Here is a 27,373-nt window from a genome sequence, read left to right on the forward strand (position 1 = left end):
TATGCTTCTTGAGGAACCTATGCCCATTCAAATGGAAGGAATTCTTTCTAACAATTTTCCTAATGGTGTTTTTCACCTAATAGTCACAAGCTTCTAGTGTTTACTACTATTCTGTTGGAGCCAATGTGGAATGCTAGAAACAATCTGTTATTTGGTAACAAACAAGTGGAACATGTTACATTTATGAGGGTTTTGCTTGGGAAATTTGAAGAGCATTGCATTGAGCTCAACCGTCCCAACCAATTTTGCCCAAGCTCAGCTTCTTGAGAGGAGTGGATTATTCCAATTATGGGACCATTAAAATTAATTTTGATGCGGGCTTCAAGATGGATGATTCTACAACTTTTTTGCTGCTATGGCAAGTGTCATGGACCAAATATTTCACACCTTTGTGAGAGGATCATGCGGTGCTAGTTAAAACACTCGTTTAACTAGTCAGCCCAGGGTTTACGAAAATTCACCAACAAAATACTTTTATTGTCATTCAAGCAAATATAAGCGGAAGCAATAAGCAACTAATGAAAGCAATGACACTTAAGCAGTAAACATTGAAACAATGCAATTCATTATCAATACCTGTGTTAACAATGTGTGTCTAGCGAGGGAGGCAAGTAGGCTAAATACGTTGACACTTGACAATAGCTAGTGAGTTTTACAAGTTGATGAACACTCACCCTCCCCTAAAGATCATTTTATGCTATTCTTACTCTGGCACTAGGAAACATCAATATGACCGAGGAGTCATACTCCGCTTTTTAGCCTAGGGAAAAACTATCTCTGAAGAATAACTCTACACTAGTATTTGCATGATGGAAACTCATCCCAAACGCATGAGACAAGCAGTCACAGGCAAGCATAATGCCTTGAACAAGCTCGGCTCATGATGCTCCCCCATTTATGCGGTGAACGTGTCCTCGTAGAATTTGATGCTAGGTACACTTCAACTTTATCCACAAACGGTTGCAAATCTTCTGCAGAAACCCAACTGATTTCTTCGTCGCCAAGGCCTATCACTTCACTAAGAACTCTTGCCACTTCTTCCTTGAGGATATGAACTCTCTGTCGGCAAGGATGTCATCAACTTCTCAGCTGTCGGGTTGCACTATCTTCAATTCTACTCTAGTTAACTGACTCCTGCTTGGATCTTCGGTGTCGGTGTTGAATGCCTTGAGGCAGCTGATGTGAAACACGGGATGCACTTTCATTCAAGTCAAAGGTCAATTCTGTGAGAGGCTTTCTCAACTTTGGCCAAGATTGGGACTTCAAATTTATGAAGTAGTCTCCTATCTCGTTCTCGTAGTGACTTGGTCTATTCAAGATTGAGCTTAACAAGCACCAAGTCACCTACGTTGAAGTGTTGCGCTCTTTTCCCCTGATTTGCCCACTTCTTCATCCGCTTAGAAGCTTTATTTAGGTAGGCACGGGCAATCTTTGCATTTTTTCTCCATTCTTTGGTGAAGATGTACGCTTTTGGACTCTTTTCTCTGCACAGCTCGTACATTGTGCGAGGTGACGATGGCTGCTGGTCTATAACAAGCTCAAAAGGACTCTTTGGTTGTTGAGCTCTTTTGGGCATTGAAACAGAATTGAGTCACATCAAGTAGTTGCACCCAATTCTTTTGACTGACGTTGGTGAAATGGCGCAAATACTCTTCTAGTAGCCTATTGAATCTCTTTGTCTGTCTATTTGTCTGTGGATGATAGCTCGAAGAGATGTCAAACTGTGAATCGAGGATTCTGAAAAGTTCTATCTAGAAGTTTCCTATAAATCTTTAGTCTCAGTCACTGATAATATCTTGGGGAATACCCTAGTACTCTACAATATTCTTGAGGAATAGTGTGTCGTCTCCTTTACCAAACAATACTTCGGTGCGAGTATAAATGCTTCGTACTTCGAAAACTTGTCTATAACCACAAGTATAGACCCTACATCTCCCACTTTGGGTAGGTTGCCAGGTTGGTGATGAAGTCCAGTGAAACACTTTCCCACAGTTTGGATGGTACTATTAGGGGCTCCAGTAGCCTTACAATCCTCTTTCGCTCCACCTTGTCTTGTTGGTAGGTGAGACAAGTCTAGGTATAATCAACCACATAACCACGCATGTGCGGCCAATAATACCTCTACTTCAGTGTTGCCAAAGTGTGTTGCCATCTTGGATGTCCAGCCCACATGGTATCATGACACTCTCTCAGTAGTGTCTTGTTTAGATCTTTAGCTCGTAGCACAAGGAGTCGGCTACCATGGGTCATCAGCAACCTGTTTTCCATCCAGAATTGACGTGTTTTCCCCCCTTCTGTCAGCTTCATGAAGTTATGCACAACTGGATCTTTGGCTAAATTCTCCTTGATGCGGGAGAGCATTGTCGTGGTAACAATACTCACTGTAAAGTGTGCTACATCTGTAAGGCCGCCAGCTTGGCCTTCCTACTTAGTACATCAGCAACTCGGTTCAGGCACCCCCGCCTTGTGCTTAAATGAGAAATCAAATTCTGTCAAGAATTCTTGCCACGACCTTGCTTGGGTGTCAACTTCGGTTGTGTGAAGAAGTGGCTAACATCCGAGTTGTCCGTTCTAACCACAAACCTTGAATCATGTAAGTAATGTCGTCACATGCGGAGACAATGTATCACCGCTAGTATCTCCTTCTCCTAATTTGTGTACTTTCGATCCACTTCACTAAGCTTACGGTTCTTGTATGCAACAAAATGTCCCTCCTATTACAAGACTCCTCCAAGGGTGTAATCCAATGCATTTGTTTGTACCTCTAAGGGTTTCATTATATCCAGAAGTGCAAGTACCGGATCTCTCATCATGGCATCCTTCAAGTCATCAAAGGCTCCCTGACACTTCTCTGTCTAGTTCCACCCTTAACCCTTTTCTGTAGTTTTGTCAAGGGAGCAGTTCTCCTTGAGTACCCCTCTACAAACTTCTTATAATAGTTGGCAAGGTCAAGAAAGGAATGCAGCTCCTCTTTACTATCGTTGGGATCTTTCATTCTTGAATATCTCTCACCTTCTACATATCCATCCTGATATGACCTTGTTCAATCACATGACCAAGGAATTTGATGCTCTGCTGAGCGAGAGTGCACTTCTTTTTCTACCCATCTAACACAACTTGGATGGTTGTACGCACTAGCTCTTGGCCTACTTCTTCTACCACCACCGTGGCGAGATACGTTTGTTCACCCCTTCTCAATCCCTTATTGAGTTGCATGGCTAAAAGGAACTTCTCATTGTCTCCTTTCCTTGCAACAGCTTGCACCAAGTTAGGGTGATCTCCTATTAGACATAAGGAACTAGCAAAAGGCATCGGCACTGCCTTAGTCTTCCTTAGGAATTCAATTCCCTTTTTGTGCATGGTTAACTTACTAGAGCGCGCAGCATTCACCCTGCCTACCCTTTGGTGCTTAGCGTGACACCTTGCCTACTTCTCCTAGGCGCTTGGTGTGGCACCTTGCATACCCTATTGGGCACTTGGTGCAAACCATTACTCTTTCTCCTCAAGATTAACTTATCAGAGCGTGCAACGTTCACCCTACCTACCCTTTGGCGCTTGGCTTGACACCTTGCCTACCCCTCCTATGCGCTTGGTGTGACACCTTGCATACTCTCCAGGGCGCTTGGCGTAAACCATTACCCTTTCTCCGCAGTTTTAACCTACTAGAGTGTGCGACATTCACCTTGCTTACCTTTTGGTGCTTGGCGTGAACTATTACTCTTTCTCTGTAGTGTGGTGGAAGTCCTCTAACAACTCCACCATCGAACTTGGTTGATCTCTTTGGAATCCCTCCAATTAATCAACATGTTCCCTTAGTTGGTCCCGTACTTCGGCCACTTTGTTGGCTGATGACTCTACCTATGCTTCCTACACATTAATTTTCTAGGCATTGGTCAGCATGGTCACTTACCAAAGCTTTACCAATCCCACAACCGAGCTCTAATACTAGGTGTCACAGGCCAAATATTTCACACCTTTGTGAAAGGACCATGCGGTGCTAGCTAAAGCACTCTTGTTTAACTAGTCAGCCTAATGTTTACCATAATTCACCAACAAAACACTTTCATTGTCATTCAAGCAAATATAAGCAGAAGCAAAAAGCAACTTATGAAAGCAATGACACTTAGCGGTAAACATTGAAGCAACGTAATTCATTATCAACACCTCTGTTAACAATATGTGTCTAGCGAGGGAGGCAAGTAAGCTAAACACGTTGACAATAGCAAGTGAGTTTTACAAGTTGATGAACACTCACCCTCCCTTAAAGAGTTGTCTATGCTATTCTCACTCTGGCACTAGGAAACATCAATATGACTGAGGAGTCATACTTTCCCTTTAGCCTAGGGAAAAACTATCTCTGAACATTAACCCTACATTAGTATTTACATGATGGAAACCCATCCCAAACGCACGAGAAAAGTGTCACAGGCAAGCATAATACCCTGAACAAGCTCGGCTCGTGATGAAGGGATGACAGAGGTGTATTGGTTGGTGGCTGGGTTAAGGCTTTTCATGCAAGTGATCCGGCCACAGGAGAAGCCTTCGCAGCTCTGTTTGCCTGCATCAAAGCCTCGGTTTTTGAAGGAGATAGAGTGGCTTTTGAAGGAGATGCAAAGAATATAATTGATGAAATTAATCTAGCTCGGAGAAGATATGGTAGCATTATTAAAAGGATCAGGAACCACCCAAGCTTCTCAGCTGTGAAATTCCGGTTTGTCCATGGAAGTGCAAATCAGTTGGCCCACTCTGCTGCTGCTTGGGCAGCTTCAGAACACATATCTCAGGAACACTATTTCCAGATTTCATCCTTGCCTATCCAGATCAAGAAGGTTTTGTCCAAGGAGTCTGCTCAGTCTACTCCCATAGGAAGCTGATCAAGTTTTTCTTTCCTTGGTACCTCTGTTTCTTATTTTCTGGTTTTTCTCAGTTCTGGTTGTGTTTGTTCATGTTGTTGGTTCTTAAGTACCTGCCTCAGCAAACAAAAAAATAAAAATAAAAATCAGTTGCTGCTAAAATTAAGTTTTCAATTGTAGCTCATTACCTCATTAACAAAATGAACATATATAATTGTTGGGGTTCATTGTCAGTTTTGCAGCATTTAGCATAGTGTTTAACCTAGCCATCAATAAAATTGTGGCTAGAACTATTTCTTTTGGTAAATATCCTGTAAATATAGTTGTATCTACAGGCTGAAATAGTTACCACAAAAGACTTGATCTGGTGTAGTGTATGTTTAAACGAAGTCAACCTATTAAGCACTAAGGGATGTCTAATCTAAGTCAAGCTTTTACCCCAAGTATGCGAATTTGCAATTCAAGGTTAGCATTTGGATTTGTATCTACTTGAATAAAATACAATGTAAAATTGTACATAGTTTTGTTTGAATTCATGAATTCTTGAAACCCATATTTCCAAATCCAACTTATGTTTTACAGCTATTTAATGGGATATTAGTGAGCTTACACATAAAACATGATCTTTGACTATTGCTTTATTGAATCTTAAAAAATATTTATTTGAATTTGGTGCACACATAATGATTTGTTCGCGCATTAAAAGAAATGATAAAACACATGCTAAAGTCATTTTATAACAAATTTGTTCTCTACCATTTTATACTTTTGCTGGCTGATATGCTGCTTTTCGTTTTCTTCTTCTTTTCCCCTCTTCCTGTGATTCTTCCTCTTCTCATATGGGGGAAAAAAAATCTGTGATCGGAACTATGTTAATTAAAAGGAAAAAAATTCAGAACTGTTTAGGTTATTTTTTAAGAGAATGAGTTTCAATCTTTAGATTTGATTTGTGTATTTGGATGAAACACAGTACGCTTTTGTATTATATTTATTGAAATTTACACAAACCTAATTTTGAAGTTTCAATTTTGAGTTTTCAAACATGTAACTAGAGTTAATAATTTTTTGATTTAGAGATATAATTAAGTGGACCAAATATATAAGTTGCAGAGTGTGACCTAACAGTGAAGTGTATATATACACATATATGTGGACTGTATATGTATGTATGGATTATGGGCATCTTTCTCCAGTTAAAAACTCCTGTTGGCGGGCCATGTCCAATCTTATCAGTCACCGTCTGCTTTCATCATGGACCAATCTCTAACGTGGAATCCACCTTAAAATTCATGATGAGTAATTGGCTCAATGGGCATGCAGGAGTATGAGTGGTAAGTTCATGCACTTGTGTCCTGGGCATTTTGGGTTCAACCTACCTAATTGGGATTAAGAATCCCTGTGCTCTACTGTGATCTCAGCAAATCATTCCATTGCTAGATCTCCCACCTTATAGGATATTTCTTCCTTAATATTATATGTACTTTTTAAAAAAAATTTAATTTCACTTATTTTAAAATGTATTAATATTTTATTTAATACATTAGAAATGATAAAGTTAATGGATTCAATGGTATAATATTTTATGAAATGACAACTTAATTGGGTATTGCTTAATTCATATATATAAATGTTCCTACCTAGTGATGCTGAAATCGAAGCCGCAGATTAACGTAAATGGAATGGATCTTTTCAAATTGCAAGTCTAGTTAGCCTGACTTTTCCAAGATTTGTAAAACAAAATCATACAGGTAAGAGTGTTAGCGATGGCCATTGGTATTAAGTACGAGTGCCTAAGAATCTTGTGACCAGAGGGACTTGGATTAGAGAGAGTGCATCAGTTCAAGGTCTGCAACATTTTCATTAGGTATTAAGTTTGTTATTCTTATGTTAGGGACTTTAATTATTAAATCTTTCCATTTAATGTGAGGTATGATCACTTTTTGGGATTCATGCTTTTCTTTTAAGGGCGGAAAGTTGTGTGACTGGCATTTCTCTGTGCCTGATTAATGAAGTGAAACGTCAAGTTGTCCTTGTTGACATGTTTTTTTTTGCAAAGCTGACCTCGGCAGTTTGGAACCTATGATGCTCACATTAGGTTGTACCTTTGTAGTTCTACCCTTTATCAGAAATTAGTTGAATTTTTTTTTTAAAAATATATGAAAAAAGGGAACAGTTTGCTTCCTGAATCTCACAGTAAAAGGCTGTCAAAAGTTACCCTATAATGTCCTTGGGGACTACAGATCTCATCGACATTTCATACTGATATTGTTTTTGGATTGTTTAAACAATAATAATTGTTTTGATGCAGGGGAGAGTAGGATATCATCGTTATTCTTAGATAGGAGAAATGAAAAAAAATAATGTGCAACAGGATAAGTATTCCCTCCATTAAAATTCTGTCGTTTATATTAATGCATGATCAAACTGCATAAACTGTATAGCTCTAGTGGAGAGGTCATGATATCCTCGTGACATGCAAGTCCTTTTCGGAGAAATGAAATGAAACTGCATGTGTTCTTATTGTTCAAACGGTTTTCAGACTTTGCCTGCACATGGTTACAAGGTGAAGCCTATCTTCAAGAGTAGGCGGATATAAGTTGTGGGCTCCCAGCTCAAAAAGGTATATTTATTATATGTATCTTTATATGCACACCTACACTTCCCTCTCTCATGAACGCGTTTTTCTGTATGTTCTTAATTGTATATGGTACTGATGAGAATACACTATGCGTTGTGCTGCGTATAGCCTTGTGATTTCCCACATGCATCAAGTACCAATATATATATGTACCAATGTGCCATCTCAAATTGAAGGACATATATGATTGCCCTTTTCCTGACATTGAACAGCAACTGAGGGCAAAGACGAGCAATAGGAATCCATCGTATATTTTGTATAGACTGCTAGCAAGCTATTTATTCAGTGTACTGGTTCCCAGCTAGGTTGGTTGCTAGCCTTCCTTAAAGGAAAGCCGGAAAGTGAGTATTCATACATAGGGTCGTGGCACTTAACATATAGCTAGCTGCTTTCTTGAGTGGTCCACATGCTGTAGTATGCATGCATGGTTAATATCCACTGTAGTCAAGGTACGTGCATGCGGCTTTGTAAGTTCTTTAGATGCCCAATAGTTACATGTACAAAAGACTGGTGTCGAATACTTTCATCAAATTATTGAATTGGATGGACAGAGGAAACAGAGTCAGGCAGATTGTCTTTATTTTAAGGCTTAATCCTAGAGTTTTTTCTCCCCTTAAAATGATGGTGTCTAAGATCGTTTGGACACTTGGCTAATCTATCGGGATAAAAACAGGCCGACTTCTTTATCTTGTTCCACTTAAATAATAAGGTATTATCTCAAATGGAAAGTTAGCTTATAAGGCTCAAATATTGACATTTTAACTAGATAACTATTGCTTTCCTATAAATATTTGTTAAGGTGTGAAATTTAAATTACCTAGACAAATAGGACTATGAATTACTAATTACTTGCACAGTCCGGTAATCTCTCTTTTTTTCTTTTGGATAAGACAGCAAAGTCAAATCTTAAGAAGCCTCCTTATGATATTTTCTATTTTAATTATTTAGATGGATATTAGTCTTGATTATGTGAATTGAGCCTATGTGGTCAATTGAAAGTGCTCATCCCCTAAAGTAGGGTTGAAGTTTAGATCTTAGCATAGAGGCAATGGAAATTTCATGGCTAGACAGGCTTTATTTTACCGTGCTTACTATGTCATGGCCAGACCATTAATGCTTTATTTAATTTTACAGTACTAATGATAACTGTTGAATTGAAAAAAAATTATTAAACTTTATAGGTACTTTTAATTGTAAGTACTAAATAATTGATGTGTTTCATACTATTTGCTTGAGAAGATGTATTGATTTGAATGCTACAATAATTATTATATTGCAAAATCTTTTATTTATATGATATTTGCAATCAACTTATGTTTTGCACATACATGAATAACACTATGAGTTAATGTATGGTTATTAAGAAAGAACACATTGAATATCATTTATTTACCAAAAATCCTTTTCATACACGATGAGTGGTATAAATAATTGTTTATCAGTCATGGCAGTACCATTTATTTATCAAAAATCCTTTTAATACACGATGAGTGGTATAAATAATTGTTTATCAGTCATGGTAGTAGAGTTACTTGATCTTTATTATGCTGGACTGAAATAATTTTTTGAGAGTAGAATGAAATGAAAAATTGTATTGCATATATATAAAAATATAAAAATCAATTCCATTACGTTATATTATTGTGTATTTAATAAATCAATGCTTTAAAAGGCTCAATTGAGGCTCACCTTGAGGCTTGCCTCAAGGCAAGGCATGCCTAGAACACCTTGAGACTATAAAAAATGCCAAATTCCAAAAAATGCTAACGCATTACATGTTAAGGCTTACGCATATTTGGTTGAGGCTTACACATGTTGAGTGTGCAATTCTCAAGTTGGGAGTGTTAAAAATATTTAACTACATGTTTTTATAAAAGGAATGTAATATATATAATGTGGGTTGATTTCTAAAATTCTTGAACCTTAAAATTTTCAAAATAACTGAAAGTTGTATTTTAGATCATGAAAATAGTTTGAACTTCGTAATGGTATAATTATCTTTTGTCATGATTTATGTCATGTACTCAAGTTAGCAAATTTTAAATAGTCAACAAGTAGTTTGCGAAAGTATATACAATTTTTTTCTTTTTGACATTATATTTATGATTTTAACTTCGCCTGTGATGCACTTAATGTTCTAATTTTTTCATACGTAATCGGTTTGAAGCCTGGTTAAAGGAGGAGGGTTGTGTTAGGTAGTTGATAGCTAACGTAAAATTTGTTAGATCACTATGATATGAATCCTTACTGAATATTTGTTGGGGTATCCCTTACGAGTGACGTGTTGCACTTGAACCACCAGTGTGTAGCGAAAAGTGTGTGAGGGTGGGCTAGGTCGTCGCTCCGAAGCGACACGTCGTGTCGGCTCTTGGGTACGGTGTCAAGTATGTAAGGGTTCCTGCATCATTCTAGACGTGGGCAGGTAAAGACATTAGTTCAGGAAACTAGGATTAGATTAGCAACTTGGAATATAGGGACGTTTACGAGTAAAAGTATGAAAATTGTGGATACAATGATTAGAAGAAGAATTATTATAATTTGTCTTCAAGAAACTAAGTGGGTGGGGGGAAAAGTTAGAAAAATTGATAAATCAGGATTGAAACTTTGGTACATTGGAAAAGAAAAACATAGGAATGTAGACATTATTATAGACAAAAACTTAAAAGATAGCGTTATAGATGTAACTAGAGTATGGGATAGAATTATAAAAATCAAGATGGTATTAAGACGAGATAATAAATATCATTAGTGCTTATGCTTCTCAAGTTGGCTTTGTAGAAAATCTTAAGAGACAATTTTGGGAAGATATGAATAGTATTATACAAGGCATACCAGGGAGTGAGAAAATATTTATAGGAGAAGATCTGAATGGACACATTGGAAGAGATAATAAAAATTATGAGAGAATACATAGAGGATATGGATATGGAGACAAAAATGAGTCTGGAGAGATGATCTTAGACTTTGTTATGTCATATGATTTTAGTATAATGAATACTTGTTTTAAGAAGAAAGAATACTTAATAACCTTTAAGAGTAGACAAAATAGAAGTCAAATAAATTTTTTTTTTAACTAGGAGGGTAGATCGTTTATCATGTAAGGATTGTAAAGTTATTCCAAGTGAAAGCCTAACCACACTACATAAAGTCTTAGTGTTAGATATATGTATTAAAAAATAAAAAAAGAATGATAAAATAAACCAGTATAAGAAAACTAGATGGTGGAATCTAAAAGGAGAAAATATAATAAAATTTAAAGATAAAATGATTAAAGATGGGGTGTAACACCCTCAAAATTTCTCCATTATTTATTTATTTATATATATATATATATACCTATATCCGTACTTAAGTAGCGGAACATAAATCATATAACCATATATATACTATACAATACCAGAATCCAGTACATACAGACCATAGTCATACAAACTAAATCCCTCCAGCATCATCTACCCCAAAAATACAAAACTCTGTCAAAACTCACCTTATAGCCAGGATAATCAAGTAAACTTACTATCCGCGAGCCTGATCTGCTCGCCTACCTGGCTAACCTGAATAGTGATAAAGTAATGGGGTGAGACGACGCTCAGTAAGTGGAAATATACTATTACTAGTGTGTGACGATCAAGTCGTAAAACTATAATAATAGTATGTAAAATTGCATGATCTGGTAAATCTATAAAAACACATATATCACATGTATAGTAGCTTAAAATATATGTATCATCTGAACTTTCTATCATTCATACTGCTAATATCATACTATATGCACAAAAGCTGTAAAACTGTATACACATACATAACCGTGCTCTTTTCCTGGGACTCTGTATGTCATTATTTGACCATTTATGATAGGGTTGTGCGGCTCGTAGGCGGGACTTAACCTAGTCGGCCCTCTAGGTAAGTCATCATACTCTATACTACCTCAGCCCGGTCAAACTGCATTCACTCTTAAGTTCAGGACTGACTGCTACCTCGTCAAACTAGCCCTCTCAACCCGGTGTACCGGGGAGCTGCATCCTCTCCGAGTATAGTTTAACGGTACCCACACATTATGAGAGATATGTGGTTGCACTCTATCTTTATCAGCAACGGTACCGTGCTTTGTATTCTATATCTGTTCTGTATCCGTCTGTAATCTTTCCATAAGGATTTGATACTCTATATATACATACTATATTCTTTATACTATTTTTATTATATTTCCAAAATAACCATAACATTATATTGTTGTACTGTAAATACTGTAATATCTGTAGCATCTTGATGCTATAACTATATATATGTTTGTATTTTCTTTCTGTATAATATGAGTGTTATGACATTTAGGAAAACATAGTTTTTTATATACACTGTATCTACTGTTCTGAATAAATATCTGTATACTGTTTTATATATATATATATATATCTATGTAATCATCTGAATAAAATTGTATATGTATACATATTCTATCTGTATAAAATCTGCAATTATCTAACTATATCTGTATAACTTGAAATACTAAAAAACTGCATAAAACTCCATATCAATATCATGTGCTCAGGCCACACATACTTTAAAAATTCACATCTTGTATAATTTCTGGTATACATGCATATATATATATATATATATATATATATATAAAATTTCTAATAACGTAAGTAAATCTCCTAACATAGTATATTTCCCTTACCTTATATCTGAAAAGTCCCTACGGTACTTTAGCCATATACCTGTAGGGTTCTCCACTCAACACCTTGAAAATCATATCCCCTAGAACAAAACATCAGTATTTTTTCGTGTATTGTATTTCTCATAACTGAGGAAAAGACAAATACCGAATAAAATGTCTTACCCTAAGATTGTGACGAAATCTAAATCAATTCCACCAACGATCAGCTATAGTAGACTTGTAGAAAACTTTGTCAGGAGCATCGTAGTGGTTTCAGATCGTCGATCCGGCGTAAAATGGACTCGAAATCGAAGAGAGAAGGGGTGGGAGACGTTTTAGAGAGAGAAAAAGTTTCTTGTGCTGATTTTCATCAAAAATTCAGGTTTTCACTATTTATAGAGTTGGATTCGTCGGCGAGACACGTCACCTTGTTGACGAGTCCTTTAATAATTTCGTCGACGAACTTCCTCTCTCGTCGATGAATTTCAAACTGTCCAAAAAACCTTTTTCGGTATCTTCTCGTTGACGAAGCGTTACTTCGTCGACGAGGCCCTGTGTGTTACTTCTAGGTTATTCCATCCAAAGTGCAATGTCATTGACGAACGTCGCTCGATGAAGCATGCTGCCTCCTTCTATTTCTGTTTGCATTTTCCTCCCTCTTATTATTTAAATACCATTATTTTTCGGGTCGTTACATTTTCTCATCCTTATAAAATTTCGTCCTCGAAATTTATTATCTGGATTGAACACCATTATACACTCTATCATTCCGTAAAGGTAAATGGTCTACTTATTTTATTACTTACCCTCACTTATGGCGGAGGAATATCGTGGTTACATTATATGTTCTGGAAGATTACACATATATAAAACTGAAACTATCTATTCACTAAATCCATACATGTACCTGCAAAAGAAACTTATCTAACTATTATACTTTACTTGAGTACCTTTATACCCCTTGGAATAACTGCGGGTATCTCTGTCTGATCTGTTCCTCAAGCTTCCAAGAAGCTTCCTCTATGGTGTAATTCCTCTACAAAATTTTAACTAACTGTATTTCTTTAGTGCGTAGAGTCTGAACCTTTCTGTCCAAAATCTATACTGGTACTTCTTCATATGCCAATGAATCCTTAAGCTCTATCTCTGCATAGCTAATGATGTGCGATGAGTCTGATACGTATTTCCTTGACATAGCAACATGAAACACGTCATAAATTCGAGCCAAAGCTGGCGACAATACTAGCCTATAAGCAACTGACCCTATTCTCTCCAGTATCTCAAAAGAGCCAATATACCTAGGGCTCAACTTGCCTTTCTTCCCAAACCTCATTACTCCTTTTAGATGAGCTATTTTAAAAAAATACTCGATCTCCCACATCAAGCTCTAACTCTCGGCAGCGAGTATCTGCGTAGCTTTTCTGCTGACTCTGTGCTGTACTGATTCTTTCTTTAATTAGTCGGACCTTGTCACAAGCCTGCTGTACTATCTCTGGACCCAAAACTCGTCTTTCGCCTACCTCATCCCAGAAGAGAGGGGAACGACATTTCCTGCCATATAATGCCTTATATGGAACCATGCTAATACTAGTCTGGTAGTTGTTATTGTAGGAAAACTCGACTAATGGCATAAACTAAGTCCAGGCACCTCCAAAGTCAAACACACAAACACGAAGCATATCTTCTAGTGTCTATATTGTCCTCTCAGTCTGTCCATCTATCGGAGGATGGAAAGCAGTGCTGAATGCTAATTGTGTACCCATAGCCTCCTAAAAACTCGTCCAAAATTGTGAAGTGAATTGAGGATTTTGGTCTGAAACAATGGATATCGGTACACCATGGACATGAATTATCTCTCGAACATATATCTCTGTCAATCTATCCATGGAGTAACTAACTTTAATCAGAATGAAATGAGTGGTTTTCGTCAGATGATCAACAACCACCCAAATTGCATTCAATCCCTGACGTACAGGTGGTAACCCCGTAACAAAATCCATCGAAACGTGATTCCATTTCTACTCTGGAATGAACAATGGCTGCAACTGTCCTATCGGTCTCTTGTGCTCAGCTTTAACCTGCTGACACATTTAGCATTGCTGAACAAACTCGGCTATCTCCCTCTTCATTCCACTCCACCAGAAATTGTAACGACCCATAAAATATTGATATTTAAATATTAAATAGAGAGGAAAAATGAAAACAAAAGTGGAAGGAGGCAGTAGGTTTTGTCGACGAACGCGAAGTGTTCGTCGATGACATTACATTTTGGAGATAATAATAATAATAATAATTTCAAGGAATTGTCTGGACTCATCGACGAATACAGGAGTTCATCGACGAGTACATAAGGAAATTTGTTGACGAATACAGGATTTTGTCGACGAAGGTCTTCAGGACCTCGTCGACGAAGGTAAGATTTCGTTGACGAGAAAATACCGAGAGACGGATTTGGGCTACTCTAAATTTCGTCGACAAATACAGGGATTCGTCGACGAATTTACTAAGGATTCGTTGATGAATCTGGCCCTATAAATAGTGGAAAATCGAGATTTTTATCATTTTCAACGCCTCTCTCTCTCTCTCTCTCTACGACCCTCTCTCACTTCTCTCTCGTTTTCGGGCCTGTTTCTCGCCGAATCGAAGATTTGAGGCTACCATGATGCTCCTGACAAAGTTCTTTGCAAGTTTACCGGAGCTAATCGTTGGAAAAGTTAGGTTGGATTTCATCCAAATCTCAGGGTAAGGCATTTTATTCAGTATTTGTCATTCCATCAGTTATGAGAAATATTGTAGGTAAGAAAATACTTATATTTTGTTCTGAGAGATTGTGTTTTCAGGATGTTGAGTTAGGAACCCTGCGGGTATAGAGCCAGAATTTTATAGGGACTTTTCAAAGTTAAGGTAAGAGAAATATGCTATGCTAGGAGTTTTCATAATGTTATCAGAGATTTCATAGACACATATTTATACTAGTTTGTTATACAGTATTTACAGAATATGAGTTTAAATGCTTGTGTGGCCTAAGTAGATTTTCATGAGATGAAAAAATTTATATAGCTTTTATAATGTTTCATATTATACTGAATACACAGATATAGACAGTATATACAGTTTATATAGTTTTTCCCAGTATATGGAGTTATATAGAATATACAAATATAGATATATATATTTACAGATGTAGTAAATTATTATAATATTAATATATATATATATATATATATATATATATATAAAATACTACAAGCTTCTCCAAGAAACTTGCTTTAATTAGTAGTCATTATGATATTAATATATATATATATATATATATAATTGTACAAGGAAGCCCCATTGTTCTGTCTCTCTCTCTCTCTCTCTCTCTCTCTCTCTCTCTCTCTTCGATTTCGGGTCAGTTTTACGCTGGATCGACAAACCGAAGCCACCACGACGCTTTTGGCGAAGTTCTCTGCAAATCTGCCGGAGCGAATCGTTGGAGAAAGCAATTTGGAAATCATCCCTAAGTTGAGGTAAGACTTTTTAAAACAAATTTGAAGTTGTGACAGTTGAGAAAAATGTTATACGCATTGAAATATTAAAGTTTAATACTAAGAGTTTTCGTTTCTAGGGGTGTTGATTGGGAACGTTGGAAATCATCCCTAAGTTGAAGTAAGGTTTTTTAAGCCAAATTAGACTTTGTGGCTGTTATAGAAAATGTTGTACGTACGAAAATACTGAAATTTAATATTGAAAATTTTCGATTTCAGGGTATCGTTTAGAAAATCTTACGAGGGTTGGACTAGATTGTTTTGGGGGCTTTCTCAGTAATCAGGTTAGGGGATAAATTAAGCTAATTTGTTTTGAGAAAATGTATGTATATATATTTAGCATCTGATTTGCGAAAAATGTATATATATTTATATATATGTTTATATTTGGAAAATACGGTGAAAATGATCGTATGTTGAATATGTGGAAAATCTGTTGTGTGGCATGAGTATAAAATGTATGAGATACTGTTTCTGGAAATGTGATTAAGAAATGGACTTTTATGATGGAAAATCGGCGTACGGGGCGGGATTTTTATATATTTTGCCAGCGTACGGGTCATGTTATGTGACTGTGATTTGCCAGCATACGAGCTGTGCTATAATTTGCCGGCGTACGGGTTGTGTTATGTGGATATGATTTACCGGCGTACGGGTCGTGCCATGTGGATGTGATTTGCCAGCGTACGGGCTGTGTTATGATAAAATATGTAATACTGGCATACGGGCCGATAATTTTCATGAGATATGTATATATATGAAAATGATATGATTGATATGAAAATGAATGATATGAGATATCTATGTATCACGATTTTAGTATATGTATATGATATCAGAATCTGGTTGGCTTGGTCTAGGCTAGCACTTGCACGGTACCATTGCTATGTGTCCATGGTTTTCGTGATCATGATATTTGTGTTAACGCCACTGTACGAAGTGGTGTGAGATTGGATGGTTGATGTGGTTTATAAGAAGTGTGCTGATCGCCCTTGGTGTACGGACCAGGTTTGGTAAACCCATAGGACCTACAGACTACTGTTTGACTTGGCAGTGGTCGGTCAACTATTGTCAGGTCCTGCCTTCGGGCCACACAACCCAGTCATGTGTGGGTAATACATGAGAACAGCCAGCTAACGTAACAGAAATGTTTTTATGTTATTATTATTATATGAGATGAAATATGATTATGAAAAAAAAATATGTTCTACCATGTTTTGATGGTATATGTATGTTTTTCCCAGATTTGATAAACAGTACTAAACATGTTATGTATGATATATGTTGAACATAGAATACTCATGTTGTCACACACTAGTATTAGTTTATTTTCCCTTATTGAGAGGTGTCTCACCCCTAAATTTTACAAACTTTTTAGGAGCCCCTGATATGCGAGTGGGAAAAGCCCCGCTGACCTAGTGCTGGATATTTGCTTTTTTTGAAGGGTAAGATTCTTTTTGTTGGGACAGTTAGATTTTGTGGAAAATGTCTCTAGATATGATTTTTGGGATGTATATACTGGGATACAATGATTGTAGTAACTCTGGTGTTGTAATACACATTGTGATGTATGATATGATGGTATGTATATGATTATACATTTTCAGTTGTGTAGGCTTCTGTTGTATGTTCTGATGTATCCCTAGTATCCACAGGTCCAAGTGGATTGTGATCTGTTGAGCTGGAATGTGAGATGTATGATATTGATTTTATAATGATATTATTATAAAAAAAATGTGTGAAAAATGAGCAAGTCGTGACAACAGAGATTATACAGAGAAATTTATATGCATATACAGTTTTTATATGAATAGTTTCATGAGATAGATATATATATACATATACATGTATATAGCTTTATTCATATCAGTATATATATCACAGTTTTATATAGAACAATATATACAGAGTTATAGTATGCAATGTTTCATATTACCATAACATATAGAGTATATAGACAGAGTATACAAACAGATATATAGAGGTTGCATCAAGATGCTACAGATACAGCATACAGAGATTACAATATTTATAGTATAGAAAGATAGCGTTATGGTAATTTTGGAAACATGATGAAAATAGTAAAAGAGTATATATGTATATATATTTAGTATCAGATCCCCGTGGAAAGATTACAAACAGATACATTACATATATAGATTACAAAGTACGATACCGTTGCTACATACAGATAAAGTGCAACCACATATCTCAGATAGTGTGTGGGTATCGTCAATCGTGCTAGGAGAGTATGCAGCTCCCCAGTTCACTGGGTGGAGAGGGCCGATTTGATGAGGTCGCAGCCAGTCTCGAGCCTAGGAGTGGATGCAGTTTGGCCGGACTGAGGTAGTGTAGAGTATATTGGCTTATCTAGAGGGCTGACCAGATGAAGTTCCGCCTATGGGCCGCACAACCTTGTCATGAGGGGCAAATCATGACGTACAGAGTCCTAAGGATAAAGCACAGTTATGTATATATATATATATATATATATATATATATATATATATATATATATACAATTTTACAGTATATGATAAGTATAATATGATTTTATCGGTATGAAAAATAGAAAATACAGATGATACAATTATATTTTAAAGTGTGAAAGAAAGATGTTTTACAGATTATTTATTGTATTACAGTTCAGTTACTATTTAAAAGTACTTTTAACTTAGTTGCCATACACTAATAATAGTATATTTCCACTTACTGAGCGTTGACTCACCCCATTACTTTAACATTTTTCAGGTGAGCTAGTTAGGCGAGCAGATTAGGCTCACGGATAGAGAGTATTTGATTACCCTTGTTATAGGGTGAGTTTTTGACTGAGTTGTGTATATTTTGGGTAGATGATGCTAGATGAATTATTTTTGGTATGACTATGGTTTGTATATACTAGATTCTGGTATTGTATAATATATATGTGAATGGTTATATGATATGTGTTCCCACTGGTTAGGTATGGATGTAGATACACAGATATATATATATATATATAATGGTAAGAATTTTGAGGACGTTACAGAAATAATCTCGCAGATCCCGATACATTTTAGTGCTACCTAAATGTACGGTGTATAGGGATCTGTGAGCTTCCTCCAGTATAGTTCTTTTGATCTTGGTATTCGTAGGAACACAAAGCCTATTATGGAATCGCAGGGCTTCGTCATCTAGTATATTGAATTCCTCACCCTGACCATCTCGTACTCTAGCCATTACCGCTGCCAACTCTACATCATCACCCCGAGCAGCTTTAATCCTATTGTAAAGCGTAGGCTGAACCACTAGACTGGCAATGACTGCCTGAGGACTTTCCTCTGTTAACTCTAAATTAAGCTTCTCCAAATCTATTAAAATTGAATGTGGAATCTTTATGGCTGCCAGTGCTGATCCTCCTGATTTCCTACTTAGAGCATATACTACCACATTCCCTTTTCCTAAATGATAACTAATCGTGCAGTCATAATCTTTAATAAGCTTTAGCCACCTTCTTTGCCTCATATTCAACTCTTTTTGGGTGAAAAATATTTCAGGCTCTTGTGATCTGTGAAAATCTCGCACTTTCCACCATATAGGTAATGCCTCTAAATTTTAAGAGCATACACTACTGCAGCAAACTCTAAATTATGGACATGATAATTCTTCTCATATTCTTTAAGTTGCCTAAATGCATATGCAATAACCCTACCGTGCTACATCAACTCGCATCCAAGACCCTTCAAAGAGGCATCACTGTATATTACAAACCCGTCCTCCCCTAATGGAATAGCTAATACTGGAGCTGATACTAACCGCCGCTTTAACTCTTGAAAACTTTGCTCACAGTCATCAGTCCATTCAAATTTTACATTTTTCCTTGTGAGTCGCGTCAACGGACCTGATAAACTAGAGAATCCATCTACGAAGCACCGGTAATAGCTTACTAATTCCAAAAAACTCCTGACTTCTTAAATACTTCCCGACCTTTCCCAACTCACCACAGCCTCTATCTTACTCGGATCAACTGATACTCCTGCATCTGAGATCACATGGCCGAGAAAAGTAACATGCCTTAACTAGAACTCACATTTCTTGAATTTTGCATATAATTTCCTTTCCTTTAATACCTACAACACCAGTCTCAAATGATGCTCGTGCTCCTCAAAACTTCTCGAATAGACCAGTATATCATCGATGAATACAACCACAAACTAATCTAAGTATTGATAGAACACCCGATTCATCAAATCCATGAATATCGCTAGAACATTAGTCAATCTAAACGGCATCACCAAGAATTCGTAATGCCCATACTTGGTACGAAATGCGGTCTTCGAAATATCCTCTACTCTAACTTTCACTTGATGGTAACCCGACTGCAGGTCAATTTTAGAATAAACCTAGGTCCCCTAAAGCTGATCAAACAAGTCATCGATCCTAAGGAGTGGATAGTTATTCTTGATCGTCAGTCTATTGATCTCCCTATAATCGATACACAGTCTTATGGTCCCATCCTTCTTTTTCACAAACAGAACTGGCGCACCCTACATGCTGGGCCTAATAAAACTCTTATCCAGCAATTCCTGTAGCCGATCTTTCAATTCTTTTAACTCTACTGGGACCATATGGTATGGTGCTTTAGATATTGGTGCAGATCTCAGCAACAGATGTACGGTGAACTTAATCTCACGGTCAGGCGGTAAGCCAGGCAATTCTTCTTGAAAGATATCTGGGAATTCCCTCACTACTGGTATGTCAGCTTGTCTCAATTCTTCTTTTGGAAATTCTTTTATGTATGCGACCTACCCCTGACAATCATCCTGTAGCAGTCTCCTCACCTGAATAGCCGACACTAGCTGTGGTGAGGCATGTACACGTCAACCCGCGAATTTGTATTCTTGCTCGTCCGGGGGTCTGAAAATAACTTCTTTCTGATGACAATTTATACTGGCATGATGAGTAGCTAGTCAGTCCATACCCAATATTACATCAAACTCCTGCATTTCAAGAACCACTAAATCAGCCGATAATACCCTCTTCTGAATACTTATTAGAAAATTCCGAAGTATCCTCCTGCATCTCACCACAGACTCCATCGGCGTACCCACAGACAGTTCTATATCTAATGGCCGTGTCTCTATTTCAGCTATTTTCACATATCCCGCCGATATAAAGGAATGAATGACACCTGTATCAAACAAAACAATAATCGTATATGGTAAAACAGTAAGGATACCTGTAACCACGTCTCCAGCTATCTCGGCTTCTCCCGATGTTAGTACATAAACCCTTGCCGGCGCGGTATTTCTCTACTGACCTCCGCGGGGCGACTAATATCCTTTCCAAAATGGCCTAGGAGCCGGTACATAACTTGGTGTCATCTGACAGGATCGAGTCATATGATCGGGTCTCCCGCAGCGATAACAAACATTCTCCCCCAGCCGACATTCACCCGGGTGTCTCCGTCCACATCTAGTACAAATGGCGAGAGGCTGACCACCCTAAAATCCACCCTGCTCTACCATCTGTCTCTGACTTTCGCCAGATCTACCACCTCTCCAAGGGCCTCGACTGGGACCCGCCTGAAAGCTTGAGGGTGTGGTCCTCTCCTTCTGACTCTGTGTCTCAATCTCTTTCGGTAGAATCTCCTCTGCTATAATGACCCTATTAACCAACTCTGCAAAATCCTGGATCCTCAATATTGCCACCTGCTTGTAAATATCTCGCCTCAAATTCCTCTTGAACATTCTGACCTTCTTTACTTCATTGGGAACGATATATGGGCAGAAACGCGAGAGCTCAACAAATCTCGCGGCGTACTGCTGGACTGTCATCAACCCCTGGGACAGACTTAGGAACTCTTGAACTCCGGCCTTTCTGACTGAGGTAGGATAGTATCTATCGAATAATATATCTCTGAAAGGGGCCCAGGTCATCGGTACTGGAGTCGTCCTCTACTCCTCCAATAGTCTAGTAGTCGTCCACCATCTCTCAGCTTCCCCTGCCAGTCTATACGTAGCGTACATAACTCTTTGCTCGTTGATGTTGTAAAGTACTGTCAGGATCTTTTCTACCTCCTGCATCGAGTTCTCAACAACTGCAGGGTCAGTCGTTCCAGAAAAAGCTGGCGAATTCATCTTCATGAATTTCTCTATGGTGCATCCCTGAACTGGAGATGGTCCTCTCTACTCTTTAGAGCTCCGCGCTATCTCAGCCATAACTTGCTGAGCCACATTACATAACACAACATCTGAATCCGCACCTCCTACATCAGAAGGCCTGACATCATCATCCCTACTAGAGTAAGCGCTACTGCCTCCTGGGTCCATCCTGCAATTATAGAGAACACCGTTTCAGAATCCTATTTCTCATACAGACCTAACTTATTCCATTTAACTAAAACTACAAATTCTCTATTAACTATCCTTCCTGATCCTAACCCCAAAATCCAATTCTGCAACCCAAATACATGACTCGTTGATAGTTTACTATGGCTTTCCTGAAGTCGTCACCCCATGAAAAATACAGAAACCACCACGAAAATCTTGTATCCAGATCACAAAATAAAATCTCAAATTCTTTTCCTATATTCAAGTATTATTTTCTGTTGCACTCTAGAGTCTACAGAACCTAATAACCTAAGCTCTGATATCAAAATGTAATACCCTCAAAATTTTTCTATTTTTTTTTTTTATATATACCTATATCCATACCTAAGCAGCAGAACACAAATCATATAACCATATATATATATATATATACTATACAATACCAAAATCCAGTACATACAGACCATAGTTATACGAACTAAATCCCTCCAGCATCATCTACCCTAAAAATATAAAACTCTGTTAAAACTCACCCTACAACCAGGGTAATAAAGTAAACTCCCTATCCGCGAGCCTGATCTATTCGCCTAGCTAGCTCACCTGAAAAATGATAAAGTAATGGGGTGAAACGACGCTCAGTAAGTGGAAATATGCTATTACTAGTGTGTGGCGACCGAGTCGTAAAACTATAATAATAGTATGTAAATTGCATGATCTGGTAAATCTATAAAAACACATATATCACATGTATAGTAGCTTAAAATATATGTATCATCTGAACTTTATATCATTCATACGACTAATATCATACTATATACACAAAAACTGTAAAACTGTATACACATACATAATTGTGCTCTTTCTCTGGAACTCTGTATGTCATGATTTGACCCCTTATAACAGGGTTGTGCGGCCTGTAGGCGGGACTTAACCTGGTCAGCCCTCCAGGTAAGTCATCATACTCTACACTATCTCAGCCCGGCCAAACTGCATCCACTCCTAAGCTCGGGACTGACTGCTACCTCATCAAACTGCCCCCCTCAACCCGGTGTACCGGGGAACTGCATCCTCTCTGAACACAGTTTGACGGTACCCACACACTATCTAAGATATGTGGTTGCACTCTATCTTTATCAGCAACGGTACCGTGCTCTGTATTCTATATCTGTACTGTATCTGTCTGTAATCTTTCCACAGAGATCTGATACTATATATATACATACTATACTCTTTATATTGTTTTCATTATATTTCTAAAATAACCATAATACTATATTGTTGTACTATAAATACTGTAATATCTGTAGCATCTTGATGCTATAACTATATAATCTGTCTGTATTTTCTTTCTGTATAATATGAGTGTTATGACATTTAGGAAAACATAACTTTCTATATACATTGTATATACTGTTCTGAATAAATATCTGTATATTGTTATATATATATATATATATATATATATATATATATATCTGTCTATGTAATCATCTGAATAAAACTATATATGTATACATATTCTATCTGTATAAAATCTGCAATTATCTAACTATATCTGTATAACTTGAAATACTGAAAAAACTGCATAAAACTCCATATCAATATCATGTACTCAGGCTACACATACTTAAAAAATTCACATCCTGTATAATTTATGGTATACATGCATATATATATAAAATTTTTGATAAAGTAAGTAAATCTCCTAACATAACATATTTCCCTTACTTTATCTCTGAAAAGTCTATACGGTACTCTAGCCCTATATCAGCAGGGTTCTCCACTCAACACCCTGAAAATCACATCCCTCAGAACAAAACATTAGTATTTTTTCGTGTATTGTATTTCTTATAATTGATGGAAAGACAAATACCGAATAAAATGTCTTACCCTGAGATTGTGATGAAATCCAAAAAAACTCCACCAACAATCAGCTCCAGCAGACTTGCAGAGAATTTCGCCAGGAGCGTCGTGGTGTCTTCAGATCGTCGATCCGGCGTAAAATGGACCCGAAATCGAAGAGAGAAGGGATGGGAGATGTTTTAGAGAGAAAAAGTTTCTTGCGTTGATTTTCATAAAAAAATTCGGGTTTTCACTATTTATAGAGCAGGATTCGTTGACGAGACACGTCACCTCGTCGACGAGTCCTTTAATAATTTCATCGACGAACTTTCTCCCTCGTCTACAAATTTCAAACTGTCCTAAAAACCCTTCTCGGTATCTTCTCGTCGACCAGGCGTGACTTCGTTGACGAGATCCCTTTATGCGCTCGTCGACGAATTCCATGTGTTCGTCAACGAGGCCCTGTGTGTTACTTCTAGGTTATTCCATCTAAAGTGTAATGTCATCGACGAACGCTTGCCTGCTGCCTCCTTTTGTTTCTATTTCCATTTTCCTCCCTCTTATTATTTAAATACCATTATTCTTCGGGTCGTTACATGGGGGTTGGACCATAGAGGATGGGATAGATACAAATTCTCTTTGGATTATATTAGTTAGCTCTATTAAAAAAATAACAAAAGATATTTTAGGTGAATTAAAGGGAAGATTCTCGAATAGCAAAGAGAGTTGGTGGTGGGATAAAGATGTATAAAAAATCATAAAGACAAGGAATTTGGTATAAAATGTGGCAAAAATTTAGAAACAAAGATAACTTTGAAAAATATAAAGAGGTAAGAAAAGATGCAAAAAAAGGCTGTTACTAAAGCTAAATATAGATCATTTAATAGTTTTTATGATAGATTAGGTATAAAAGAAGGGAAAATAGATATATTTAAACTTGCTAAAGTTAGAGAAAGGAAGATTAAAAACTTTTTTTTAACTAAAAGAGGGGTGGCACCTCCTTTTTTTATTGATATAACCTCACTTTTGGTGGAGGAATACCGTGGTTACAAGACAAGTAAAAGGGAGAATACAGATAACGAAAATAAAACCCTCTCAAAAGCATTAAACAAATCAAAAACATCAAACAAAACTTGAAAACTGAACTAATAACGAAAGGAAGTGAGATCCAATCTATCCATCTAAAGTATACCCTTCAGAGAACGTGGTAAAAAAATGTTATTTTTTATAGATGACATTGTTTTTCATTTCTCATTTTTTAGCAAGAAAATCAGCTGCACTATTGTCTTCCCTATATTGATGTATCACCATGAAGTTCACTCCTAGTTCCGCCACGAGCTCCTCCTAAAAATCTCAAAGATACCACAATGTACATTTACCTTTCCGAAGCCACTCAACTACAATTCGCGAGTCACTTTCAATAATCACATTAAAATAATGAAGTCATTTGCACAAGGAAGAGTAAGGACTTAGGAAATGTAAAATGTATAAAAAGTGAGGATGATATTGTCTTGGTTAAGGACGAAGACATTAAAGAAAGACGGCGAAGTTACTTTAGTAAGTTATTTAATGAAAACCAAATAGAAGGCTTAAAGTTGGAATTGTCAAATAAAGAAAAAATTAAAAATATGAGATTTATTTACAAAATTAGAGTTAACGAAGTTAAGTTCACACTAAAAAAGATGAAAATGGGAAAGTTATGAGACCAAATAACATCCCAATTAAAGTTTGGAAATACTTAGGTGATAATGGAATTATATGGTTAACTAATTTATTTAATACAATTGTAAAAACTAAGAAAATGCTAGATGAATGGAGGAAAAATACTTTAATACCTATATACAAAAATAAAAGATATATTCAAAATTGTAATAACTATTGTGGAATTAAACTTATGAGTCATACGATGAAACTATGGGAAATAGTAGTTAAACAAAGATTAAGGTTAGAAACGAAGGTCTTAGAAAATCAATTTGGTTTTATGCCTGCGAGATCTACCACAAAAGCTATTTATCTTTTAAGAAGATTAATGGAAAAGTTTAGAAAAAATAAGAGAGACTTGCATATGATTTTTATTGACCTTGAGAAAGCATATGATAGGATATCTAGGCAAGTTCAATGGTGGGTTTTAGAAAAAAAAAAAAAAAAAGTGTATGTAGTAGGTATACTGATGTCATTAAGGATATGTACGATGAAGTAATGACTAATGTAAGGATTATAGATGGAAAAACTAGAGAATTTCCAATCACCATAGGTGTGCATCAAGGATCTGCTTTGAGTCCTTATCTTTTTGCTTTAGTGATGGACCAATTGACTGAGAGTATTCAAAACGAGGTTCCATGGTGTATGTTGTTTGCAGATGATATTATATTAATTGATGAAATTAGGGACGAAGTAGAGATTGTGTTAGAATTATGTAGAGAAGTTTTGGAATCTAGAGAAGTTATTATAAGTATAAATAAGACAGAATATATGAAATGTAATTTTAACAATGATAGGAGGAATATTGGGGATAAAGTTAAACTTGATGTTGAAGAAATAAATAGCACTTGTAGATTTCGATACCTTGGATCTATTATGCATGCTGAAGGAGAAATTGAAGATGATGTAATGCATAGAGTTAAAGCAGGTTAGGTAAAATGGAAAAGTGATTCAAGTGTGCTCTATGATCATAGAATACCCTTAAAATTGAAAGGAAAGTTTTATAAAACAACTATAAGACCAGCAATGCTAAATGGATCGGAATGTTGGGCGACAAAGAAACATAATATCCAAAAAGTAAAAGTTACCGAGATGAAAATGCTTATATGGATGAGTGATATAACATTGAAAGATAAATTAAGGAATAAACATATTCATGGTAAGTTAGATATAACTCTTATAGAAGATAAGATAAGAGAGGGGCAACTCAAATAGTATAAACACTTGCAACATAGGCCACATAGTGTACCTGTGAGGAAAAGTGACTTAATTACTGTGGGGGACAATAGAAGGGGTAGGGGTAGACCTAAAATAACTTGGGAGGAAATAGTGAGTAAGAATTTAATATCCTTGAATCTATCAAAAGAAATGATCCATGATCGCATAAATTGGCGGAAAATGATTCATATAGTCGACCACACCTAGTGGGACTAAGGTTTGGTTTTGTTGTTGTTGTATTATATTTATGATTTTCTTAATTTTTTTTCTTATTTCTCAAATATGTATAATTTATTTAAGTATTTTTTTCCTTAAAAAAAATTCTCAAAAGACTTATATGCCCCCATGCCTTACAGCTTATGCCTCACTTTTTTTTAAGGGTTAAAAAAATTGTATTGCATATATATAAAAATATAAATATCAATTCCATTACGTTATATTATTGTGTATTAAATAAATCAATGTTTTAAAAGGCTCACCTTGAGGCTTGCCTTGGCAAGGCATGCCTAGAACACCTTGAGACTCGATCAAAAATGCCAAATTCCAAAAAATGCTAACGCATTACATGTTAAGGCTAACACATTTCTGGTTGAGGCTTACGCATGTTGAGTGTGCAATTC

The 27,373-nt window shown here is 36.6% G+C and overlaps 1 long non-coding RNA gene across 1 annotated transcript in view; it reads left to right on the top strand.

Moving 5' to 3' along the window:
• Window positions 1–27,373, top strand: part of LOC131144331 (uncharacterized) — a 49,584-nt gene that overhangs the window by 17,483 nt on the left and 4,728 nt on the right. The window contains exon 2 of the long non-coding RNA XR_009133779.1: window positions 7,393–7,473. This is a non-coding gene — a long non-coding RNA (uncharacterized LOC131144331). The remainder of the gene's footprint in view (window positions 1–7,392; window positions 7,474–27,373) is intronic.

Source organism: Malania oleifera, chromosome 12 (genome assembly GCF_029873635.1).
Source record: "Malania oleifera isolate guangnan ecotype guangnan chromosome 12, ASM2987363v1, whole genome shotgun sequence".
Lineage (NCBI taxonomy): Eukaryota > Viridiplantae > Streptophyta > Magnoliopsida > Santalales > Ximeniaceae > Malania > Malania oleifera.